The 24370-nt window shown below is 43.6% G+C and overlaps 1 non-coding gene across 1 annotated transcript; it reads left to right on the forward strand.

Moving 5' to 3' along the window:
* The first annotated feature begins 4094 nt into the window (after window positions 1–4094).
* On the forward strand, window positions 4095–4213 carry LOC121823833 (5S ribosomal RNA). Its single transcript, XR_006065478.1, has one exon. It is a non-coding gene; the product is annotated as a 5S ribosomal RNA (ribosomal RNA).
* The last annotated feature ends 20157 nt before the right edge of the window (window positions 4214–24370 follow it).

Raw genomic sequence — 24370 nt, forward strand, 5'->3', positions numbered from 1 at the left:
TCTGTCAAAACTCTCTGCTTTGCCACCCGCTTTCAGCTTCACTAATGGCATCTCCGCTCGGTGCCCCCAACTTGTGGCACTTTCAGCTTATTAAAACACGTCGACGGAAAAAAACCTTAGGACTCAGCAGTATTCATTTAAAAAGTTTAAAAGCAGTTGCTTTCCAAGTCCCCGGGCGCCTCCTCCTCTAAAGAGGTGGAGGTGTTAATCCTTAGTGTCAACCCTTCCCCTGTCAACCCCCTCCCTCCACCCTCCCTTCCCCTCCACCCCCAGGGCCGCCTTGCTGTAGGATCTGAAGCCTACACTTCCTCTTCCTTGCCCTAGTGAGGTTGCGGCGTTATCTTCCTCTATAGATTGTAGCTGCTTATCTGGCTAGCACTGACTTGATTTTTACATAGAAAACCTGAGGTTTCCGTCTTGAGCTATACACACCGGCTCTTAAGACGCCTCTCCCACCGCCATCCTTAATGGGGCGGCAGGTGACTTTTTCTCCAAGGTGCCGAGTTCTGTTTCACATCATGATACAAGCTTAATTGAAAGGCCTGTTGGTTTAAATCCAACCACTTTTTTTTGTTTGTTTTGAGACAGGGTTTCTCAGTGTTGTTTTGGTGCCTATCCTGGATCTCTCTCTGTAGACCAGGCTGGTCTCGAACTCACAGAGATCCTCCTGGCTCTGCCTCCCGAGTGTTGGGATTCAAGGCATGCGCCACCACCACTGGGCTAAATCCAACCACCTTTTAGCTTTCTTTGTGGTTGGTAAGAGCCATGAGGATACAGCCTAAACATCCGGCACACCCTGTCAACATTAGAATTTCTCTCCAGGCTCAGGCGCTAGCTCAGTTCAGAGACGTCGCACCTTTCCACCAAAAGCCACCCTCCACCCCACAACTCGGTGAGGCCATGGCAAGTAACTCACCTACTGCAGTCTCATCCTGTGGAGGGCCCAGTCCAATGCACTCCAAGTAAGAAGGGTCTATGGAGGGACTTGAGCTATTCTGCAAAACGCATCATTTGTTTTCTCCGAAGTCTTCTCCCTCTTCTCATCAGAGAAGAGAGTCGACTGAAAGGTTGACTGCCTTCAGCCCCCTGTTCTTCCTATCTGCAAGTTCTTTAAACACGGACCATGATGGAGAGTTTTCTTTTGTTCTTAGTGATAGGCCTTCCTCAACGATCCTTGATACTCAGCACGTGGTACAGTGAAGTAATGGAGACACGGGCAGCAATAAATGTCTCTTCAGGGGAAGCTACATCCTTCTCGTCAGAAGGACGGCATCTCTGGCCTGGGTAGAGATCAAATAGTCCAGTTGGGTCAGTCCATTGGCTGGCCAAATGTCCACTGCTAGGGAAGACAGGACCGCTCCAGGAAGGTATACTTATCTTAAGCCATTCTAAAAACCTAGGTAGACTAATTATCCCTTTAATGAGATGCTATTCTTTTCCTTCCCAGAATTCCTGCTCCGTAGTTCAGTCCCTACCAACCAGCATGTGGTGGTATTGTGTTCCCCAAAATATTGTGTACTCTAATAAATTTATCTGGGGTCAGAGAACAGACAGCCACTAGATACAAAGGCTAGAAAATGATGGCACTCACACCTTTAATCCTAGCATTCCAGAGATAGAAATCCCTCTGGATCTCTGTGAGTTCAAGGCCACATTGGAAATAGCCAAGCATGGTGACACACACCTTTAATCCCAGAAAGCCAGCCTTTAATCCCAGGGAGTGGTGGTAGAAAGCAGAAAGATATATAAGGCGTGAGGACCAGAAACTAGAAGCATTTGGCTGGTTCAGCATTTGGCTGGTTAAGCTTCAGGCTTTTGAGCAGCGGTTCAGCTGAGAGCCATTGGGATGAGGACACAGAAGCCTCCAGTCTGAGGAAACAGGACCAGCTGAGGAGTTGGTAAGGTGAGATAGCTGTGGCTTGTTCTGTCTCTCTGATCTACCAGCATTGACCCCAATAACTGGCCTCGGGTTTGATTTTATTAATAAGAACTTTTAAGATTCCTGCTACACCAGCATGTGCTTCTTTGGATCTTTCTAAGATGCAACTTTTTGGCTTTTTCCTCTCTTTGTTCGGGACGTTGGCTAGAACCTAAATTATGCTTCTTCCGGTACTTGGAGACTATAAGAAGAATGCCGCTTCCTCCCACGACCTTTAAAGTCCCTGTTCTGTCTCTCTATTCCTTTCTTCTTTTCCTCTCGGAGTCTTCTTTTTTTTTTTTTTTTTTTTTTTTTAACCTGCTGAAGAAGAGCCTACACCTCTACAGTTAGCCTTCTTTCCGGGAGGCAGCCAACCTGGGGGCAGGGAGGGGACATCTCTGCCTAGTGTCTCCTTCAAAGACACTATATAATAAAGTTCTAATAAAGCATTCTATTTGCTTTTGTGTCTTACTGACCTTGTTGGAGTCCTGTGTCCATTTTAAAATTGGGGGTCAGTGAAGTGAAATTGGGGGAACCCATGGATGCCCGTTCCTATGGGGTGGGACAGGTGCAAGAGAGTTAGCTGTCATGGACACCACAGCCTGTTTCCTCTCTGGGAGCACATTGTTTACCATTTTTCAATATTTTCTTAATTTAAAAAAATTTTTTTATATGCATTGGTGGTTGAGCTGCATGTCTGTGTGAGGGAGTCAGATCAACTGGAACTGGAGTTACAGACAAACCCACGCCGTGTGGGTGCCGGGAATTGAACCCAGGTCCTCTGGAAGAGCAGCCGGTGCTCTTAACTGCTGAGCCATCTCTCCAGCTCCTCAATATTCTCTTTCATTGGTCAAGAATCTTGTCCTATTTGTGTGCTTCAGCTCAGATCTCCCAGGAGTGTGTGATCCAATTAGGGAACTAATAACAAACCACTCGTGAATTCATTTAAGTGTGCGCAATTTAGTGCTAAGGTTAAGCCCTTGAATTTGCGTACCCGAATCGATTCAGTGGGATAAAGGTCATTATGTCAGAGTTCCCTGGAAATGCATTGCGTTTACTACTGTGGCAATGGGTTTTGTAGTTGCCTTTCTCCTGAAATCATGATATGCCTCCAGCTATTCAGGTCTGTGACTCTCCCCCATGCAGTGATGTCTGGGCCTTTCGTAGGGTCAAAGGGCTTTCTCCAACATCTCCTTGTCTAAGGGACATTACTCTCTTCCTCGTGTGTGTGTGTGTGTGTGTGTGTGTGTGTGTGTGTGTGTGTTGGTTTTTTGAGACAGGGTTTCTCTGTGCAGCTTTGCACCTTTCCTGGATCTCGCTTTGTAGACCAGGCTGGCCTCGAACTCACAAAGATCGGCCTGCCTCTGCCTCCCGAGTGCTGAGATTCAAGGCGTGAGCCACCACCGCCTGGCTGGTGTGTGTGTGTTTTGACTTGCACTGCATTGGGCATTTGAGGGCTGCCTGTGATACCCTCTTACACCTTTCTACAGATAAAGCATTGGCATATGAACAGCTCTGCTCAGGCATGACTGGTTAGAATTGTTTGTAAGGAACAAAAATAAACGAGTCAACAAATGGGGAGAGAGAGAGAGAGAGAGAGAGAGAGAGAGAAGATTGGAATGAGCAAGACGTGAAGCTCAGGGTAGCATGGCGCAGGAACACTAAATGGCTAAGAAGCTAATGCAAAATGATAGACTGCATACAGCCCAGAACATCTGTATCTAGCAATTACAAAAAGAGCACGTTGAAATTATTGATAAAGTAATTTTGGAAAGTAAAACAGACATATAGGCTTAAAAGGGATGCATTCGACAATGTAGAATGAATGACGTTAGATATCTGTATGTTAATGGTAGCAACGTGAACTACCGCAGACTCCATGCTTATAGCCCATAGCTTCTTTGCAGATGTAAACAAACAGGGTCTACTACAAAGATGGTTTGGGGTGGGCCATTTGGAACCCACATCCCTGGCTGCTACAGACTATGTTAAGAATGCGGAGAGTTGACCTAAGCAAAACTAGTCAGATATTCTTTTTCAGATTCCAGATTTATCTCAAAGCTACACTCATGTGGTAGTCAGACCCCAGGGTTCAACGTGAGTATTTGTTACAATTAGGTTTGACTTTGTTGGGCAGAAAGCAAACGAGGAAATATCTAGCAAGGTGGAGATTGACGTCTACGGCCATACCACCCTGAACGCGCCCGATCTCGTCTGATCTTGGAAGCTAAGCAGGGTCGGGTCTGGTTAGTACTTGGATAGGAGACCGCCTGGGAATACCGGGTGCTGTAGGCTTAAGAGGGGGGAAAAAAAAGATGGAGATTGACTTTTCTCTCATCTAGATCAAGGCTTATAGGATGAGCTGTTCATGACTCCCAGGGCCTCAGGGCCCTTCTCCTCTACCATTTCAACAGTAGTATGTGGAAAAACTGGCTTTTAGGGCAAGGGGTAGAAAGGAAGGAGTCTGGATTTGTGGAGCATTTGCTTAATTCCTATGGTGAAAATATTCCTACCATGAACCATTTCAAACCACAAGGATTTCACAAGCAGCTTGCAAATTCCTGAATATTGAACCATCTGCTGTCCCAAGCACAAAAGAGCCTGTTCTGTCTCCCAATTCACGGTTCAGAAGGACCACCCTCCCGTCCAGACTTGAGGGTTGCGTTTCAGTGAATGGAAAGGAAGAATCTGGAAGCGAAGACTACACTTTGCCCATATTTCCGATATTCTCCAGAATTCTCAAGTAACTCCTTCACTTAGCCCTCATTGCCAAGCTTACATACATGACACCTCAGTGAGAAATGTCTTTATTTGGGGCTGTGGCTTACCACCTTAAAATTGAGATGTCCTGTTATCTTTTATAAAACAGAAGAGAATACATTTGGTGAAAAATGAGTGGTCTGTCACTCACGGCAGGCAACTCCAGGATAAATAAATGGCAAAGAAGGTGGTTTTCAGTCTGGAACTGAGTGACTGTCCAGGAGGGATCTTCAACTCGAGATAGCGCAAGATACGATTGCTGTCTATTCTTTACTTTTATTTCCTGAATTTCAAATCACCCGAGGGGACCAATGATTAACTCAAGCAAATGGAAATGGAGTGCTCTATTGGTGATATTATTAAGGCCACTCCATGTAGTTAAAAGGGAGGTTTATTTTGTGGGGTAAATTACAAGTGAAGGGATAGGTAACAGGGTCTGGGAAAGGGGGGCTCAGTCTGGCAGTGTTCTCTGGAGAACTCTGTTCAGTCTACCTCCAGTGTCCAGGGTCCAGGAACCAAGAGAGCTGGCCCATCCGGATCTCGGGTCTTCAGGGTCCTCTCTCGGCCCTGCCTTGTAGGTGTGACAGTTACTGAAGCCTCAATGGGGGTTGGAACTTCCAGAACAAAGCTGGAATGGCTACCCACTACATCTCCCCCTTTTGTCTAAATAAGTAGGTTCTAACCTAAAACATGACTATATACAAAGGAATGGTTATCAAATATTGTCCAGAAGTAATGAGGGATAATGACCTAGATAAGATGTAACTACAATCAATGCGAACAATATTAAGCAAGAAACACATACTAGAATCCAGAGAAGTCGAGAGCGTAGGTAGATGGTATGTTACAAAGGTCATTCCAAAAGGTGTCTTATTTTAAAGAACTTGGATCTAATACTTAATATGTTCTATCTAAGATTACACACACACACACACACACACACACACACACACACACACACACTAAGTTGTAACTATAACTGCTAGTCTTCAATCCCATCAAAGACCTGAGAAGGATTTGTCCTGACTGTGGGCCAGTGCCCAGCTACAGTGCCCCTTGTTACAGATCAAGCAGTCTTGGAGAATGTCCACCTTTCAGTACAAGAGTCTCAGTAACTTCAGCTCAGATGTGAATATAGCCACCTAGTTAAAAATAAACTTGCAAAATCACCAGGCTGCCTGCATCCCCATCCCCATCCCGCCCTGATGCAGGCATCTTCTTTTGAAGGCTCCCTTCATAAGCCCCCCAAAATGAAGAGAGGAAGGAGCTATGTAAGCATGATGGCTTCTCCCAACATCACTGATTAGGTGAGGGAAACAGACTGAAGATTAGGGACAAAAGTCCTGTTATGTTCAAGCCCGTTGGAACATGACAAGTAAGTGCTGTTCATCTGATACTTAAGTCCTTTTTACCCTGTGGAGGTTTTTTTTATTTTTTATTTTTTTAATTTATTTTTTGTTATGTGTACAGTGTTCTGCCTGCATGTATGTCTGCACACCAGAAGAGAGCACCAGATCTCATTACAGACGGTTGTGAGCCACCATGTGGGTGCTGGGAATTGAACTCGGGACCTCTGGAAGAGCATCCATCTTAACCATCTGAGCCATCTCTCCAGCGCCCCCGTGAAGGTTGAATCATCCAACCATTGGCTTATGTGAAATTCTCTAGTCCTTACCATCATGTGGATTGGCTGGAACGAGTACCCGGTTTTAGAAATCATAAAACAGTTCCCGACAGAATGAGAATCAGTGGCTGCCCGGTATGGGTCAGATCCTAGATAGCATAGGAGTTGGTGAGACTATGTGTAAGGAAGGGTTGGGGCAGACACAGGATTTCCATGCAGTGGTAGAACATGAGCCTGCTCATGAAGCTGAGGCGCGATGTCTGATGGGATTGAGAGAATGGTAAGTGTGTTGGCCCAGGTTATGCCACGGACGCCGTGAGAACAGGGGGCATGGACGTGATGTGGTTAAGGAATGGAATACCACAAGGACCTTGCCAAAATATCTGTTGGAAGGCAACAGGAAACCAGCAGGATTGGCTACCTGGGGGCAAGGGGTGGGGAACCCCAACAAAGGAGTATTCAGTTAACAGAGCAGGGCGTTTGAAGCTATTGAAAAAAAAATACTATTTTTCACAGATTTTTCTGGAAGAAGTATTACTCCCTGAATTTTTCATTTGCATGGTCTAAAAATTCCCTTGTCTGTTTAATCCAGTTAAGCTAAGGAGCCCTGACTAATGCACCTGACTAATAGGGCACAGTGAAGCTCTCCTCAGACGTGTGCGTGTGTTCGAACATCTTGTTGAACTACCAATTGCTGGCCTCTCCTCCACAGGGTCTGATGTGGTAACCTGGGGGACAACTCAATAATGTCCATCTTTGAAATGGGTGTTGATGCCACTGGAAGAGGAATCACGCGTTAGCGGTCACTAGGATACAACCTGCCATGTTCGGATGAAAGAACGAATACGTAGAATATGAATGAATTCCTTCATTCATCAAATAAGAGAGCAAGTCTGATGGTCTAGGCTTGTAATTGCAGCTGCTTGGGAGGCTGAGACAAGAGGATTAAAAGTTCAAGTCGGGGCTGGAGAGATGGCTCAGAGGTTAAGATCACCGGCTGTTCTTCCAGAGGTCCTGAGTTCAATTCCCAGCAACCACATGGTGGCTCGCAACCATCTGTAATGAGATCTGGTGCCCTCTTCTGGCCTGCAGGCATTCACACACACTGTATACAGAGTAAATAAATAAATCTTTAAAAAAAAAAAAAAAAGTTCAAGTCCTTTCTGGTCTACAGACTGAGTTCAAGGTCAGCCTGGGCTACCTAGTAAGTTCCTATCTCAAATAAATTAAAAGAAGACTGGGGATATCACTCAGTGATTACTTATCTAGCATGTGAGAGGCCCTCGGATCAATGCCTCAAAGGAGACAAAATGAAACAATGTCATAAAATAAGAAACGGGATGGAATGGTTGCTGAGACTTACTTGTGCCTATGAGTCCAAACGTCAAAATGTCCTATTTATACAGTTTGACAGTTGTTTACTATGTGTGTGCATAATAAATGCATGCATATTATGTGTGTGGGGATAGGGCACATGCGCCATGGTACACATGGAGGGGGGGGGTTAAGAGAAAAACCTGCAATGATTGGTTCTCTCCTTCCACATGGGGTAAGAGGATCAAACTCAGGCGGGGAGGCTTGGTAGCAAGCATCGTTACTCAGCAAGTCATCTTGCTGGCCCCTCTGGATATTTTTTTCCCCATCAAATAAAATTTCAGATTTACTGAGACTTCTTTTTATCTTTTTTTTTAAGATTTATTTATTTATCATGTATACCGTGTTCTGTCTGCATGTATGCCTGCAGGCCAGAAGAGGGCGCCAGATCTCATTACAGATGGTTGTGAGCCACCCTGTTGGTGCTGGGAATTGAACTCAGGACCTCTGGAAGAACAGCCAATGCTCTTAACCTCTGAGCCATCTCTCCAGCCCCCACCTTTTTATCCTTTTGAAAGGATGCTTTTACAGTGGGACTTGTGTCAGAATACAGATGGGAATCTGAAGATGTGAAACCGGACCTACATGCTTTTGTCAAGATGAGAGACCTTCTTTTTTTTTTTTTGGTTTTTCAAGACAGGGTTTCTCTATGTAGTTTTGGTGCTTGTCCTGGATCTTGAGACCAGGCTCGCCTCGAAGAGATCGCCTGGCTCTGCCTCCCGAGTGCTGGGATTAAAGGCATGCGCCACACCGCCCAGCCGAGAGACCTTTTTTTTTTTTTTTGAGATTTATTTATTTATTTAGAAGAGGGCACCAGATCTCATTACAGATGGTTGTGAGCCACCATGTGGTTGCTGGGAATTGAACTCAGGACCTCCAAAAGAGCAGCCAGTGTTCTTAACCTCTGAGCCATCTCTCCAGCCCCCCTGAGAGAGACCGTCTTAAACATGAGTTGTCCACATTCCCACAATCAACAAAACCAGAAGAAAGGGGTTTTAAAAAAAAGCAACAGCTAATCCAAAACTTGTCCACATGTCTTTAAAGGGCAGAAAGAGAAGGGATGAAGCTTTTTTGCTAAAAGAAAAGTGTGGTTGACCCAACACCAGAAACTTGGGAGAACATTTGCCCAATTTGTTAGACATGTTCAGCCTTAAGGCTTCTTGGTCATCAAGCTCAAACTCATTACACAGAGGCCTAGGCAGGCTGATGTAGCCACAGGTCAGGGGGTGGGGTGGGGGACAGACAGACAAGTTGTCAACATCTGCAGCCTCTGCAAAGCCCTGCTCATTCTAATTGACCTCTATGCTGTTGGCTGAGGGAAGGCTGGTCCAGGCAGGAGCAGCCGCTGGCAGCCTTGAAGAGAACTCTGTCCAGACTTGGGGATTTCCTGAATTCCATTTTGAGTGATTTGATATCATTTGCACACATTTCTGTGCAAACCTATTATATTGTAAATTGATTTGTGGTGGGCTGTGTCTTCGTCACTGTGTGGAATACAGTGATGACTATCTGCCAATCATAGTCTCCATACATATTTATGTTCTAATACCGAACACTGATACTTGTAAACAGAGTTCATAACATCTAAGGTAAGAAGCTTCTGGAAGGGAAAGGCAGGCACATTAATATTCCCACTAATGAATAAAATATAATAAAATAAGGTTTTTATTCTACCCTGCCTTGTACATTTTGACCCATTGCTTATGATGGTTTAATCATGTCTGTTGGCTAATTCTTTTTTGTTTGTTTGTTTTTAGAGACAGGGTTTCTCTGTGTAGTTTTGGTGCCTGTCCTGGATCTCGCTCTGTAGACCAGGCTGGCTTTGAACTCACAGAGACATGCCTGGCTTTGCCTCCCGAGTGCTGGGATTAAAGGCGTGCGCCACCGCCCCCCGGCCTATGTTGACTAATTCTTATTCATTCATGAGAACCGAGTCCAGTCATTGTCTCCTCTGTAATACTTTCTCTCTTTGTGCCAGCTGTCCCTTAGGTCTCCTTACGCTTATTTTCATAAAGGAAAAACGAAGTATTTACATGTCTGTGGACTACAACCTACCTGAGGAAAGAGGCTGTTCTTGACATTTTGAAATGGATTTGCAGCCACAGTGTGGGCAGAGCAGGCAGCTGCAGTACCGTGTGGTTTCACAGGTTCCCAGAGCCGCCTCCCCTGCAAGCCGCCCGGCCTGCTTTTGGATGCTTGCACATGCTGTATCTCAAAGTTCTGCCTCCTACTCAGCTCCTTGAGGAAGGTCACTCTTGAAGCTCCAGCAAACATTTATTTTAGAGCTAAGGAATTCAGACCTCTGTTTTTCAGGCTGTTTTGATAGGGAATGAACGGGAGGGCTCACGGGGGCCAGAAGCATGGGGGAGGGAGGGAGGAGACAGGGTTTATCTCAGGCCAGCAAAGATAAACTTCCCTACGTTTCTAGTCTCTCTGAGTTGAAGCTTTCTAAGTGAGTGAGTTCAGTGAAAAAAACAAAAACAAAAACAAACAAACAAAAAAAAACAATGCATACTGGAGCTCACACTCAACTCATGGGGGCTAGAGAAGGGACGATAACCACATTCCCATCATCCACCCGTGGAAGCTGGTCTGTCTGAAATGGTTTCAGATCTTGGCTGTGACGGTAGGAGCTATTGCATCTCTTGTGTTGAGTTTAGAAACTGAGTTTGGCTGTGGTGGCTTGGAGACCCGCGATCTTAAGGAAGCACATTCAAAGGCATGTTAGAGTATTTCTGGGCTTTCCTGGCAGGTATCATTAACTCACTCCTGCACCTGATCAGGAAACTGTGCCAGATGGACACTGCTGAGGTCTTGACTTGCTGTTACTCCTATCTATTGGCAGCCTCATGGTGGATTGTTTTTCCTGGGCCAGGGTCAAGAGATGCTAATCAGTGAAAAACAGTCTTTTTTTTTTTTCCCTTCTTCTTTCCAGAAAAGGGCATGCTGCTTCTGCTTGTTGCCATGGCTGAAATCTCCCATCCAGATGTAGGAAATCATTTGCTTTTAATTATTTCGTTTCTAGGTCTGGCCAGAATGAACTTTGTGTTTTGTGTTTCTGAATTTTTAAAATGCATGTGTTAAGTCACTACTGTCAGGGCTGAAATACCTCAGAGAATGTTGCTAAACAGTTTCAAGTCGGTTGGAAATAAGGAATGGGAGATGGGAAAAGAACATGGAAATTACCAAATATTGATCCGACCCTTATTCATATTTAATTTTTAGAAATTTTACTATCCTATCTAATAAGAAACAAATGGCCTTTGCCATTCTACTGTGTGTGTGTGTGTGTGTGTGTGTGTGTGTGTGTGTGTGTGTGTGTATTTTTTTATGGATTACCATCTCATGCATAGTTTAGCAGATTTCCTCAGTGTTCACTCAGGAAACATACCAATATCGTATATCGTATTCCTTGCTCCGTCTCCTTGTTTTTCCACAGAGTGGAGCTGTAGCTGCACTAAGCTGAGGACAGGTTTCTAAAGATGAAGGATGGAGGAAATGATACTGAGAATTGACCAGGAGTTTCTGCTTATCAATTGTCTGGAGAAAGGAAATAACTCATCAGGTGTAGTCTGAAGATCGGGGTGCTGAGATCAGCCTCTGAGATCTTAATCCAGTGGGATTGGAAGATGAATGGCCTGTGGCGTGGGCCTGTGACAAGTCATTTCTTTACTTTGGAATGCAGTCTTATCACATTTGTGGTTTGAAACATCCCCTCCAAAGAGATGAGTTGTTTGTTTTTGAAAATCGTGCTTTCCGGGTGTGCTGTGTCCCACAAAACACCGGCATTTAGTAGTTGGAAGAGGAGGTCCTGTGGGCAGGGGTCACTCAGTCGCTTGACAAACATTTACTGAGATACATTTTTTGCCAGGAACAGGTCCATGAGGATAGAACACAGGATGGATCACATGACTTTGCCTATAAGGAGCTTCTACTTTATAGAAGGAGACAGATAATAAAAGTGCAGCTTTGGGGAGGGTAGAGCAGGGCACCATGGTAGAGATTGACTTGAGGGTGATGTCTGGATTCAGGTCTGCATACAGGGGAGAAAGCATTAGACAGACTTGAGAGGGGACAGGATCAAACTCACCATACCAGAAACACGGCCAGGAGGCTGGGATATGTTGGGCAAGCCAGTGAAAGGAGACATGGCTGGAAAAAACAGGGCCACCGGGCCACGGGAGGCTCTGTGGCCTTGGAGAGGATGTAAGTTGTACATGTTGCTGTAAGTTGTTGTTAGCTGTTTTTACTCTTTTTTGGGGGGGCCTGCCACCCTGCTCCCAAATAAATCACTCACACATGGAGGTTTATTATTACTTATGAATGCCCGGCCTTATAGCTTGGCTTCTTTCTTGCCAGCTTTCCTTATCTTAAATTATTCTATCTGCCCTTTGCCTCTGGGATTTTCCCATTCTCTAACTTCTGTAAATCTTATTCTTACTCCATGGCTTGCTGTGTGGCTGGATGGCTGGCCCCTGGAGTCCTCCTCCTTCTTTGGCTCCTTGATCTCTTCCATTCTCCCAGATTTCTCCTCCTATATATTCTCTCTGCCTGCCAGCCCCACCTATCCTTTCTCCTGCCTTGCTATTGGCTGTTCAGCTCTTTGTTAGACCATCAAGTGTTTTAGACAGGCACAGTAACACAGCTTCACAGAGTTAAACAACTGCAACATAAACAAAAGTAACACATGGGAAGGGGAGGGGGCAGGAGGGGTGAGAACAAGGGAATCCGTGGCTGATATGTAGAACTGAATGGTATTGTAAAATAAAAGGAAACAACAACAACAACAACAACAACAACAACAACAACAAAAAACAAAAGTAACACACCTTAAAATAATATTCCCTAGCAGTAAGTTGCTGGATGTTTTATATAGGTTGGATAAGGTCTAATATGATGAGAAAAAAAATTGTCTGAAGAAAATGAGGGCAAGCGAGGTGGCTGAGGGATGTGTTAGTGAACTTAAAATAAGTACTAGTAAAGTGACATGATTAGTTTAGAGACAGTATAGCTAAGATTATCAGTAGCTTCAATGGACAGGCTATAGGCTATACAAGACAGAAGACTACTGTCGTAGTCAGTGTTCTATTGCTGTGAAGAAATATAGCTTGAATCTCAAAGAGTATTATTAATAAAACAAACCCAAGGCCAGTTATTGGGGTGAACGCTGCAAGATCAGAGAAGCAGAACAAGCCACAGCCACCTCACCTTGCCAATTCCTCAGCTGATCCTGTTTCCTCAGACTGGAAGCCTCTCAGTCCTCATCCAGAATGAATCTCAGCTGAACTGCTGCTCAAAAGCCTAAAAGCTTAACCAGACCTAATTGCTCATCCTCACACCTTATATATCTTTATGCTTTCTACCATCACTTCCTGGGATTAAAGGCATGAGTCACCATGCCTGGCTGTTTCCAGTGTGGCTTTGAACTCACAGAGATCCAATGGATCTCTGCCTCCAGAAGGCTAGGATTAAAGGTATGAGTGCCACCATTTTCTGGCCTCTATGTCTGTCTAGTGGCTGTTCTGTTCTCTGACCCCAGATTTATTAGGGTGCATGATATATTGGGGAACACAACATCACCACAGAGAGACACCATGAGGATGGCAACTCTTATAAAGGAGAACATTTAATTAGGGCTGGCTTACAGTTTCAGAGGTTTAGTCCATTATTGTCATGGTGGGAAGCATGGCCGTGTACAGGCAGCCATGGTGCTGGAGAAGGAGCTGAGAGTTTTACATCTGGATTGACAGGCAGTGGGAAGAGACAGAGACTCACTGGCCAGGCTTGAGCAGCCGAGACATCAAAGCCCACCCCCTAATGACACTCTTCCTCCAACAAAGCCACACTCACTCCAACAGGGCCACACCTCCTAATAGTGCCACTCCCTATGGACCTATGAGGCCATTTTTATTCTAACCACTACTACTAAGGGGTTTTGCTATTGTTTTGTGTACATGTGTGCCTATGTGTCGATTTAGGCACACATGTATATGTGGAGGCCAGGGTTGACATAGCATACCTTCCTCAGTTGCTCTCCACTTAATTTTTTTCAGTAAAAGTTTTTCTTAATTCTTGGAGAATTTCATATAATATATTCTGACTATTTTCATCTTTTCTCCTTCAACTCCTCCCAGATCCGCCTCCACCTCCCCACCCACCCAACTTTGTGCCTTCTATTTTCTTTCTTGTTCTTGTTTCAAAGCCTATTTTGTGTTGCTCAAATACTTTTGCACATGGGGCCAACCCCTGGAGCATGGTTGATCTACCAGGGTTCATACCTTTACCGAAAACTGATTCTCTCTCCTCTCCCAGAAGCTATCAGATGCCAAGTCGTCACATGCATGTAGTCACAACAGCTCTGAGTTCATGCATGTGACTGCCCTGATGTGTTCAGAAACCTGTTTCCTTGTAGTCTCCCATCACCTCTGGCTCATAAAAATCTTCAGTCATCTCCTCCTTGATGATCCCTAAGTCTTGAGTGCAGGAGTGTGATAGTGATGTTCCATTTGGGGATAAGCATGCTGCAGTCTCTTATTCTCGAAGTTGTGGGTCTCTGCTAATTGTCATCTGCAGCTTCTCTGATGAGGGTTGAGATGTACTAACCTATACTTATAAAGATAAGAGCTTAGTGAGCAGTGTATTACTATACCCATTTAGCAGAACAATGGCGTTAGGCTCTCCCTTAAGGTTAATGACCTGTCTAGCCACTAGTTCTTGGCTCTGATAATGGTGTTGGGTGTGACTTCCGGCTCATGGGGCAGACCTCAAATCCAATCAGAAAGTGTTTGGTTGCATCTGTAACATTTCCAGCACCCCCACCAGTGGGTATCTCTTTCCAGGCCAGTCATCCTTGTAGCTTACAGAGTTCTCAGCTCGGCAGGACTGGCAAACTTCTTTCCTTCTCTGCTACTGTTTTTCCCTTTCCAACACTATAAAAGCTAGCCCATAGGGATGAAGCTTTGAGGTGAGTACCGGCTTGATTATTCCATGTTCTCAAGTATGTGGTGTGTTTTTAGCAGTAGAGTTTTACCGCTGAGTTCTGGGAGGGTTAACCAAAGAGCAGTAGGCGATAGCCTATCATGTTTGGAAGTTTGGACTATGTGGTTCCACTGACCAACAACTCCAAAAGAGGTAACTCATTCCTGGCAATGGGCTATTTATTTGTCGGCCTGTGATGCTGTGATGTTCCCATTATAGGGTGGATCCATTTAAACTCTTTTTTTATTTTTTGAAGACAGGGTTCCTCTGCGTAGCCAGCCCTGGCCACCTCTTTAGGCCCTAAGATTTTCATCTGACCCATGAGGAGGTGGCGATGCTGTTGATTAAGTTTCCAGGATACGGGGAGTAAAGCGACATTTTATGAGGAAGTGGTTGTCTATAGAGTCCTTCTCACGCTTGTTTAAAAGAACCACTCATTCTGTGTTAAACTTTTCCATTTGTTTGGTTTAAAAACTGAATTAATAATTTTAGCTAGTGATAGCTGGGGACTCTTATGTGATGGCCGATTCCCTTGTGGCCTATAATTTATGACCCATGTGGTACATTAATACTAATGTATGATTTCTTTAATTGATTTTTGTAATGACTGAATGATACTAAGGCGTCAAGATGCTAACAAATTCAAACTCAGTAGATGACTGGGTTAACAATTTTTATTTTCAACCAAATGGCTTGTTAGTTGGTTATAGGCCTTTTGGAATATTCAGAGAATAGAAATATTAGCCTTAAAAATTAGAAAATAAGCCTGGTGGAGGTGATGCATGCTTTTAGTCCCAGCACTTTGGAGACAAAGGCAGGTGGATCTCTGAGTTCAAGACCAGCCTGGTCTAGAGAATGAGTTCCAGGACAGCCAGGGCTACATAGGGAAATCCTGTCTTAAAGAAGAAGAAAGAAAGAAAGAAAGAAAGAAAGAAAGAAAGAAAGAAAGAAAGAAAGAAAGAAAGAAAGAAAGAAAGAAAAGAAAAAGAACTAGAAAATAACGAGAGGGAAATCCTTCAGTTTCTTGGCCTCATACCCTTATCTGAGTCAGGCAGACCTGGTTTTGCTTCACTTTAATAGTGATAGGACATAGATAGAGGACTGTCCTACTTTTCCATTTCTGTGACAAAAACACATGACCAAGGCAATTTATCAAAGAAAGCATTTCAGCCAGTGTGGTGGGACAGAGGCAGGAGGATCTCTGTGAGTCTAAGGCCAGCCTCATCATCTACATAGTGAACTCTAGGATAGTCAGGAATACACAGAAACTCTGTCCCAAAAAGCCAAAAATAAACATAAATAAAAAGCATTTAATTGACCTTATGGTCTCAGAGAATTAGAGTCCATTATGGTGGAGCTAAACATGGTGGAAGGAATAGCCAAAAGCTCATACTTTTGTTTGTTTGTTTTGTTTTTCAAGACAGAGTTTCTCTATGGAACAGTCCTGGCTGTCCTGGATCTTGCTCTGTAGACCAGGCTGGCCTTGAACTCACAAAGATCCACCTGCCTCTGCCTCCCAAGTGCTGGGATTAAAAGCGTGCGCCACCACCGCCTGGCTGAGCTCACATCTTGATCTGCAAGTATAGGGCAAGTATTTTGAAAATTCAAAGCCCATGGGCTCAGTGATGCAACTCCTCCAGCAAGGCCATGCCTCCTAATCCTTCCCAAACAGCCACTAACTGAAGATGAAATACTAAGCATAGGAGCCTATGGGAGTCATTCTCATCCAAACAGCACACAACGAGAATATTTTATCACTATAAGTATTGATAGTTATATATATTTCCTTCCTGTGAATATGAAACAGCAATTTTTGGATCAAAACTGGGCTTAATCTTATAAAAAGAATAATATTTATCTGTTTATTTACTCAGCCAAAAGGGCACCTGCTGTTTGTAAGCACTCTTTTAGACCTACAGAGACTATTATCATTGTCTAACAGATACTATCAACTTCCCATAGTTAAAATGAGTAGTGGTGAGTGAATCGGTTTGATTGGATCAAGTCGGAAAGGTTTGGTGGCAAGTCTGGAAGGAGGTAGACATCGTGTTGAGGGGTGATCTTGAGCCACTGGAGGGTTTTACGTGTGGGATAGCTCCATCTAGTCTTACATTTTAGGAAAATTGCTGTAGCAACAGTGCAGAGATGAAAATGAATAGGAATACCCTTAACCCTGCCTGGACCCATTCCTTTTACCTGAGGCCTCCATCATATACAAAGCTATGACTTGACCACTGTGACTGCATTGGCACCAAGTTGGAAGCAATAGGTAGAATAGACACCTCCGTGAAACTCCATAACCAAATGTTCTTAGATCAGAATAAGAAAGTCATTCGGTTAGTCAACAGCATTAACTTCTCAGTGTTACAGCCTAACCTTTTCACACGCTGTAACCTGAGCACTGTTGCAGTGCAAAAAATGACTGAAAAGAAGTCTACGGCTGAGCACATACACCACCAGCTGCATCATTTCATCCCTCTGAGGCAGCAGCCCTCACCCTGTGGGTGGTGACCATCAAAAGACACATTTCCAATGGCCATAGGAACGGAGACACCACTCAGGAGCAAATGTAAGGGCAGGAAGTAAAAGTGAAAATCATCTTATGGTTGGGGGTCACCACAGCATGAGGAACTGTATTCAAGGGTCGCAGCATTAGGAAGACGGAGAACCGCCATTCTGAGATCTTTTTTTTTTTTTTTTTTTTCCTGGGAGGGTCGCTTTACTAAGCAGGAAGGGAGCGGGCAAAGAAGGACCCTTGCAATTTGAGGGGACTGTGGCCATGATGTGGGTGGAACCCCGGGTTGTCCCTCAGCCAGCTAGAAAATTTACATTCTTTTTTTTTTTTTTTTTTGTGTGGTTTTTCGAGATAGGGTTTCTCTGTGTAGCTTTGCACCTTTCCTGGAACTCACTCTGTAGACCAGGCTGGCCTCGAACTCACAGAGATCTGCCTGGCTCTGCCTCCCGAGTGCTGGGATTAAAGGTGTGCGCTGCAGCCGCCGCCGCCTCCGCCGCCGCTGCCGCCGCCGCCGCCACCACTGGGCCCAAGATCTTTCTTAGGAGGGAAGCAAACACAGCCTTCAAGACTTGTGGCCACATTCAGATTCAGCTTAACTGTAGCCCATTATCTGTATCTAGACCTTTAGGGGATCTTTCGGATGCTACTTGCTTTCTTCTCTTGCGAGCGAAGAGTTTGGTTTTCCAGCCATGTCCTGGAGCAGCCTACTGAATTTTCTGATGGTCTGGTGTGTCTTTTTGTAGGATGTGTGAATGCGGGGACTGGGGGAGCAGTGAGCCCAGGCAGAAAGATTAAAGGTATTATGAGGAGCAGATAGAGGTTTTCGGTTTGTACTTCACAGCACTTATATAAAAGGAGAAAAAGAATGAGAATAGCATATGTTGGTATATGGTTGTCATGTCCTTCTTCCAAAGCTGCATAGGGTGTCCCTAGATAGGTTTCCACTCTACTGGTTACCTTGGCACAGGCCTGGGCATGACTTGGCATGTTCCCTTAAGAAAAACAACCAGTTTGGTACAGCTTTTATCATTAATTCTTACTCTGCTAGTGTGTTAAGACATTCATTAGCTAACTCACAAGCATATCTATTTAGATTAATTATTGCAGAAAAGATTCTCTAGGCCAAGTTTCAGTGTTCATGAAAGACAAAATCAAATAAAGATGCAGTTTCAGAGCGCCATGGAGACCACCGCATCTCAGTGATTCCTGTGGTGTCCATAAATGCATCAGGAGAGTTAAATCCAATATAATAACCAGCAGTAGTTGAAACACTCATTTGAAATGTCCTGGGGCTGGAATAAATAATGAATCATTATTATGAAGTGTTAGGTCCCTGGGGAGTATGATCTTCCGACCAGTGCGAGATGGGATGAAAAGTATTTCTGGCCACTGAAGCCGAGTGAGAATATGGCATCCGTCATCAATCCAGGCACGTTGCGGGCTCCTCACCAGGAGCCAGGGCCTTCTCCTCCCTGGTACCTATTGTCTTCTCCCATTTCTTATTTATTGTGCTTTACATTTCCTGACCCCTGCTGAGTTTTCTTCTTCGGCCATAATGAGCTTTTCCCTCTAAAAATTGTTGACTGCTGTCCTTCCCACCGAGCTGCTGACAAATCAGACAAATTTAAGGCCGGATATGACAAGCCACGTGCAAGTAGAGCTGAAAATGTGTTAGAATCAGATAACTTGGGCTTTCCAATGTTTTAATCTTTGTTCCTAGGAAAGAGAGAGTGCCGTGCCTACAGGGCAGGGCGAGGTGGGGATGGGCCTTAGCTTTTAGAAGGTTTTAGGTTCGATTCAACATATAGGATGATGCCTGTGTTGGTTCAAGTCTGGGACGAGTGAGAGAATTTGGACAGATTGTACTGAGAGAATTTTTAAAAAGTCGATTTAAGGCTAGAAGATAAGACAGAACCATTAGGATTTTGAGGGCCAGGGCACATGGTTCATGAATGCCAGTCTTCTGGAGGCTTATGAACAGAGTAAAAGTGATTTGTTGAAGTCTAGGAAATTTTTTTCTCCTTTGGCTGCTTTTAGTAACTCTTTGAGATAGCATTTCCATTTATAATTGAATTCAGCACTGGGGGTATAGCTCAGTGATTGAGTTCATGTTTAGCACATATGAGGCCATGGGATAAATCCCCAGCCCCCGGTAACAACAACAACAACAACAGTAAACAACAATAGACTTTTGTGCTGGAGGCGTAGCTCAGTTATTTGAGTACCTGCCTAGCATACCAGCACTCCAAAACTGGGGGTGGTATGGTGGCACACACCCATAATTCCAGGGCTTGGGAGGCAGAGGCAGGAGGGTCAGGAGTTCAAGTTCATCTTTGGCGTCATAGAGTTCAAGGCCAGCCTGGGTTACAAGTGACTCAGTCTCAAAAACAGAAAAAATGACTGACTTTGAACTAAAGCTAAGGATTTGCCTCAGAGTCAGGACCTAACAGATAGCACATGCTAATCGAAAGGGCAGCGGCTTCACTGCCGCATCCACTAGCCCCGGAAAGCCCCTTGATTAGAGTTAGGTGATTCTATTCTAGTTCTTTCTTTCTTTTTTTTTCTTCATCTGTGAAATGGATTTAAAAACTTAGTGCTGTTACTGAAGGCGATTCCTTTTGAAAAATAGAAACTGTTACGACATATGATACCTGCTGATGATATTTAAAAATGGGACATGTTGGGCTGGAGAGATGGCTCAGCGGTTAAGAACACTGGCTGCTCTTCCAGAGGTCCTGAGTTCAATTCCCAGCAACCACATGGTGGCTCTCAACCATCTGTAAGGAGATCTGGTGCCCTCTTCTGGCCTGCAAGGATACATGCAGACATTACACTGTATAATAAATAAATAAACAAATTTAAAAAAAAAATGGGACATGTTTTCCAGGAATTGTTACATTACTCATGGTCCTAAAGAGAGGAATAACCTTTCTCACATTCCCAAGAAATACATTTTATACCCTCGATATAAAAACAATGTCTCATTAAGATAATTCAATTGTATTACATGAAATATATAGAATATACAAATTCATAGGTATAGAAAGATTAGACGTTATCTCAAGATGGAGAAGAAAGGAATATAGAGCAATGATTTCCTAAGTACAGAATCTCTGTTTTGTGTGATGGAAAAGCCCCACAAATGGACAGTAGTATCAGGACATAATATCATGAATGTAGCAAATCAATACAATTAATGTAATTAATGAATATCATATAGTTATTGAATGAATACTGTGAATGTAGTCAATGAATATCACAAATGTAATTACTATCATGAGTGTAATTAATGAATATTAATGAATATCATGAGTATAATTAAAAAAAGATAATAATCCAAAATAATTAGTTGTCTTAGATACTGTTCTATTGCCATGAGGAGACACCCCAACCAAGGTGATTATGTATTTATTTATTTATTTATTTATTTATTTATTTATTTATTTATTTATTTATTTATTTATTTTGGTTTTTTGAGACAGGGTTTCTCTGTGTAGCTTTGCACCTTTCCTGGAACTCACTCTGTAGCCCAGGCTGGCTTTGAACTCACAGAGATCTGCCTGGCTCTGCCTCCCAAGGTGCTGGGATTAAAGGTGTGGGCCACCACCACCCAGTGTTTTTTTTTTTTTTTTTGGTTTTTCGAGACAGGGTTTCTCTGTGTAGCTTTGCGCCTTTCCTGGATTCTGCTCTGTAGACCAGGCTGGCCTCGAACTCACAGAGATCCGCCTGCCTCTGCCTCCCGAGTGCTGGGATTAAAGGTGTGGGCCACCACCACCCAGTGTTTTTTTTTTTTTTTGGTTTTTCGAGACAGGGTTTCTCTGTGTAGCTTTGCGCCTTTCCTGGAACTCACTCTGTAGACCAGGCTGGCCTCGAACTCACAGAGATCCGCCTGCCTCTGCCTCCTGAGTGCTGGGGCTGACTTAGAGCTTTAGAGGGTTAGTGCATAATCGTCATGGCAGGAAGCAGACAGGCACGGCACTGGAGCAGTAGCTGAGAGCTTTACATCCTGATGTGCAGGCAGCAGACAGAGAGAAGACCCTGGGCCTGACAGGGGCCTTTGAAACCTCAGAGCCCAACCCCAGTGACGCACCTCCTAATCCTTCTCAAACAGTTCCACAAACTGGGACCCAATCCTTCAAACATATGAGCCTGCAGGGGCCATTCTCATTCAAACCACCATAGTAGTTTTCACTAGCATGTAATCGTGTGCACGCAGATCGCTACAAACACACACACACACACACACACACACACACACACACATTTAAAACAAAAATGGAATCATATTCTGTATACAAATGGACATCTTTCTATATTAATTCTCAGTTCTATCTAATTTTTATTTTGGTTTTCAAACTTGGGTGATATTACACAGTTATCAGATTCATTAGTTTTAAGTTTTTCCAAGGGTTTTAAATTTTTTATTTATTTTTGCCATAAAAAGGCACTTGATTGTGTATGTGTGTGTGTGTGTGTGTGTGTGTGTGTGTGTGTGATATTCCAAAGAATACATATATGGTTAGGTTGATGGATATTTAATTGTGCGATAGGTTAGTTTTGGATTGTGGTTAGGATTTAACTTTAAATATTCATATGAGAGAGTATGTGTGTGTTTGTGCATGTACATTTCACTTATATTTCCCTGTCCTTTTTTCTTGTTCTTTTCAGTACAGCTAAATCACCATTTTTGAATTCCTCAATGGGCTATATAGTGTGTTTGGTTGGATGCACTGTTACACTACAGAAATTTCCAATATTTAAGAAGTATGGAAAAATGTATTTTCTCCTAATATGATGTCTCAAAATAAATGAATGGATAGAATAAATGAATTCAAATGTTATCTATCTATTGGTTGATTGATCTATTGTTTGTAGTACTGGAAGACACTTAAAGCCGAAGGCCTATTGACTGAGTGTGCATTAGGACATCATTAGTGAGGTGGCAAAGAAATATTTATTCACCTTGGACTCGGGGTAGTTACAGAACCGTCTTCCCATAACTTGCCTGGTGGCTCTGTTCCCCTGGTTTGGCAGCATTGGGTACGCTGAAGTGGACGACCCTGTGTGACTGAAGGCAGTGTTGGTGGCCTCAGCCAGGCCATTAGTACCTTTTAGTGGTTGGCGTCAGGCAGGTGAGGGAGAACCAGTTTGAAGCGTGCCCTTAGTTCCTATCCCCAAGGAAACTGTCGAGATAACCAGGGCAATTTTCTCTCGTGCTTTAAGAGTGAAATTAGGGTGGGGAGAATTGATGTCTTACTTCAGAGGGACATAGGCAGCCTGGCTAGCTCTCCGCGTGGAGCTGCTATCCCTGTTTTACCAGAAAGGAATCAGGGAGTCGGTGTCAGCCACATCATCTGGAGGGAGCGGAAAGCTACTTGGAGAGTAGTTTGGGGAATTTTCTGGTTTTTTTGCCCTCCAAGTTTCCTTATCTCCCCGATTTTAAACATTTCTGCTGCCAAAAGCCTAATCCACAGCTGTGCGGAAAGGAAAATAATAACGTCGCAGAACAGCACCAAAGCCCTTGGAAGGCTGCCTGGGTGAAAAGTGCTTCTGTGAACTTGCTGATTTCTCCGAGTGAAGGAAAAAAAAAAAACATCCCATTTTCTCTCTAGTGCCTCCAGAAAAAGGATTAATTTGTTCAGATTTTGAATTTATTTTACTTTAAAGTTATAATTGAAAACGTTTACCAAAATAATAGTTTTTTTAAAATAGTAAAATTGAAAAGGACTTGTGGTGAAAAGCAGCATCTAACAATCTGACTTGCTCCATGCTGGTGGTGTGGGTCTGTGAGTGTGTGTGTGTGTGAGTGTGTGTGTGTGTGTGTGTGTGTGTGTGTGTGTGTGTGTGAATGAATAGATAGGTGTGCAGGTGTGCTGGAAACCAGACCTTGGGTGTTGTCTCTCCTGTTCTATGAGGCAGGGTTTCTCACTAGCCTGGAGCACACTGAGTAGGCAAGGCTGGCTGGGCAGCTGGCTCCAGGGATCCTTGTGTCTGTCCTCCCAGAGCTGGCATTACAGGTACCTGCTACCATGCCTGATGGGTTCTGGGGATGGGACTCCTCCTGCTTATGTGACAAGTCCTTTACCAACTGAGCTAGCTCCTTCCGCCTGGCCACATCTTTAAGCTCCCATTTCTTCTGATAACTACGGCAGTCTTCCCAGCATTCCGTTCTTTTTTCATTTTGAATGCAACCATAGGTATATTTGCTATGGATATCGCTCTATATAAATAAAACACTGATGGCCAGTGATCAGACAGGAAGTATAGGCGGGACAAGGAGAGAGGAGAATTGGGGAAACAGGAAGGAGGGGAGGGAGACACTGCAGCCACCGCCAGGACAAGCAACATGAAAAGACGCCGGTAAGCAACCAGCCACGTGACAAGGTATAGATTTATAGAAATGGGTTAATTTAAGATATAAGAACAGTTAGCAAGAAGCCTGCCATGGTCATACAGTTTATAAGTAATATAAGCGTCTGAGTGATTATTTTATACATGGATTGTGGGACTGTGGGGCTTGGTGGAACCTGGAGAGAAGCCCTCCAGCAACATATATTATCTACAGACCTTCATTTACATACCCTGCCCTCCTTTCCTCTTCCATTCAGGAGAGCTAAACCACTGCTTTGAGTTCCTCTGTGGGCTGTAGTGTGTTGAGTTGTTAAATTGCTAGTCCCAGAAAATTCCGATATTTGAGTACTAAAGAAAATACATTTTCTCACCATATGATGTCCCGAGGAAAATAAATAAGGCAAATGAATCCAAATAGTGTCTAAAGAACATGGGAAGTTATTTCTTCCTTCACATCTCTTCCAGAAACCTTGTATACTTCCTCTTCCTGGCTCTGACAAAACTAGCCATATATACACATACATACATACATACATACATATATATACATGCATATACATATATACACACATATATACTTACATATATACAAGCACATACATATACATACATACACACATATACATATGTATATATACATACACATACATATACATACACACATACATACATATACATACACACATATATACATGCATACATATACATGCACACATATACATACATACATATACATACACACATATATACATACATATGCATACATACACATATATACACATGTACATTCTTTAGGAGAAGAATGTGGGATTGCTACAATTTACATTATTATTCTGACTATTCTGAGGTC

This window comes from Peromyscus maniculatus, chromosome 18 (genome assembly GCF_049852395.1).
Source record: "Peromyscus maniculatus bairdii isolate BWxNUB_F1_BW_parent chromosome 18, HU_Pman_BW_mat_3.1, whole genome shotgun sequence".
NCBI classification, from domain to species: Eukaryota; Metazoa; Chordata; class Mammalia; order Rodentia; family Cricetidae; genus Peromyscus; species Peromyscus maniculatus.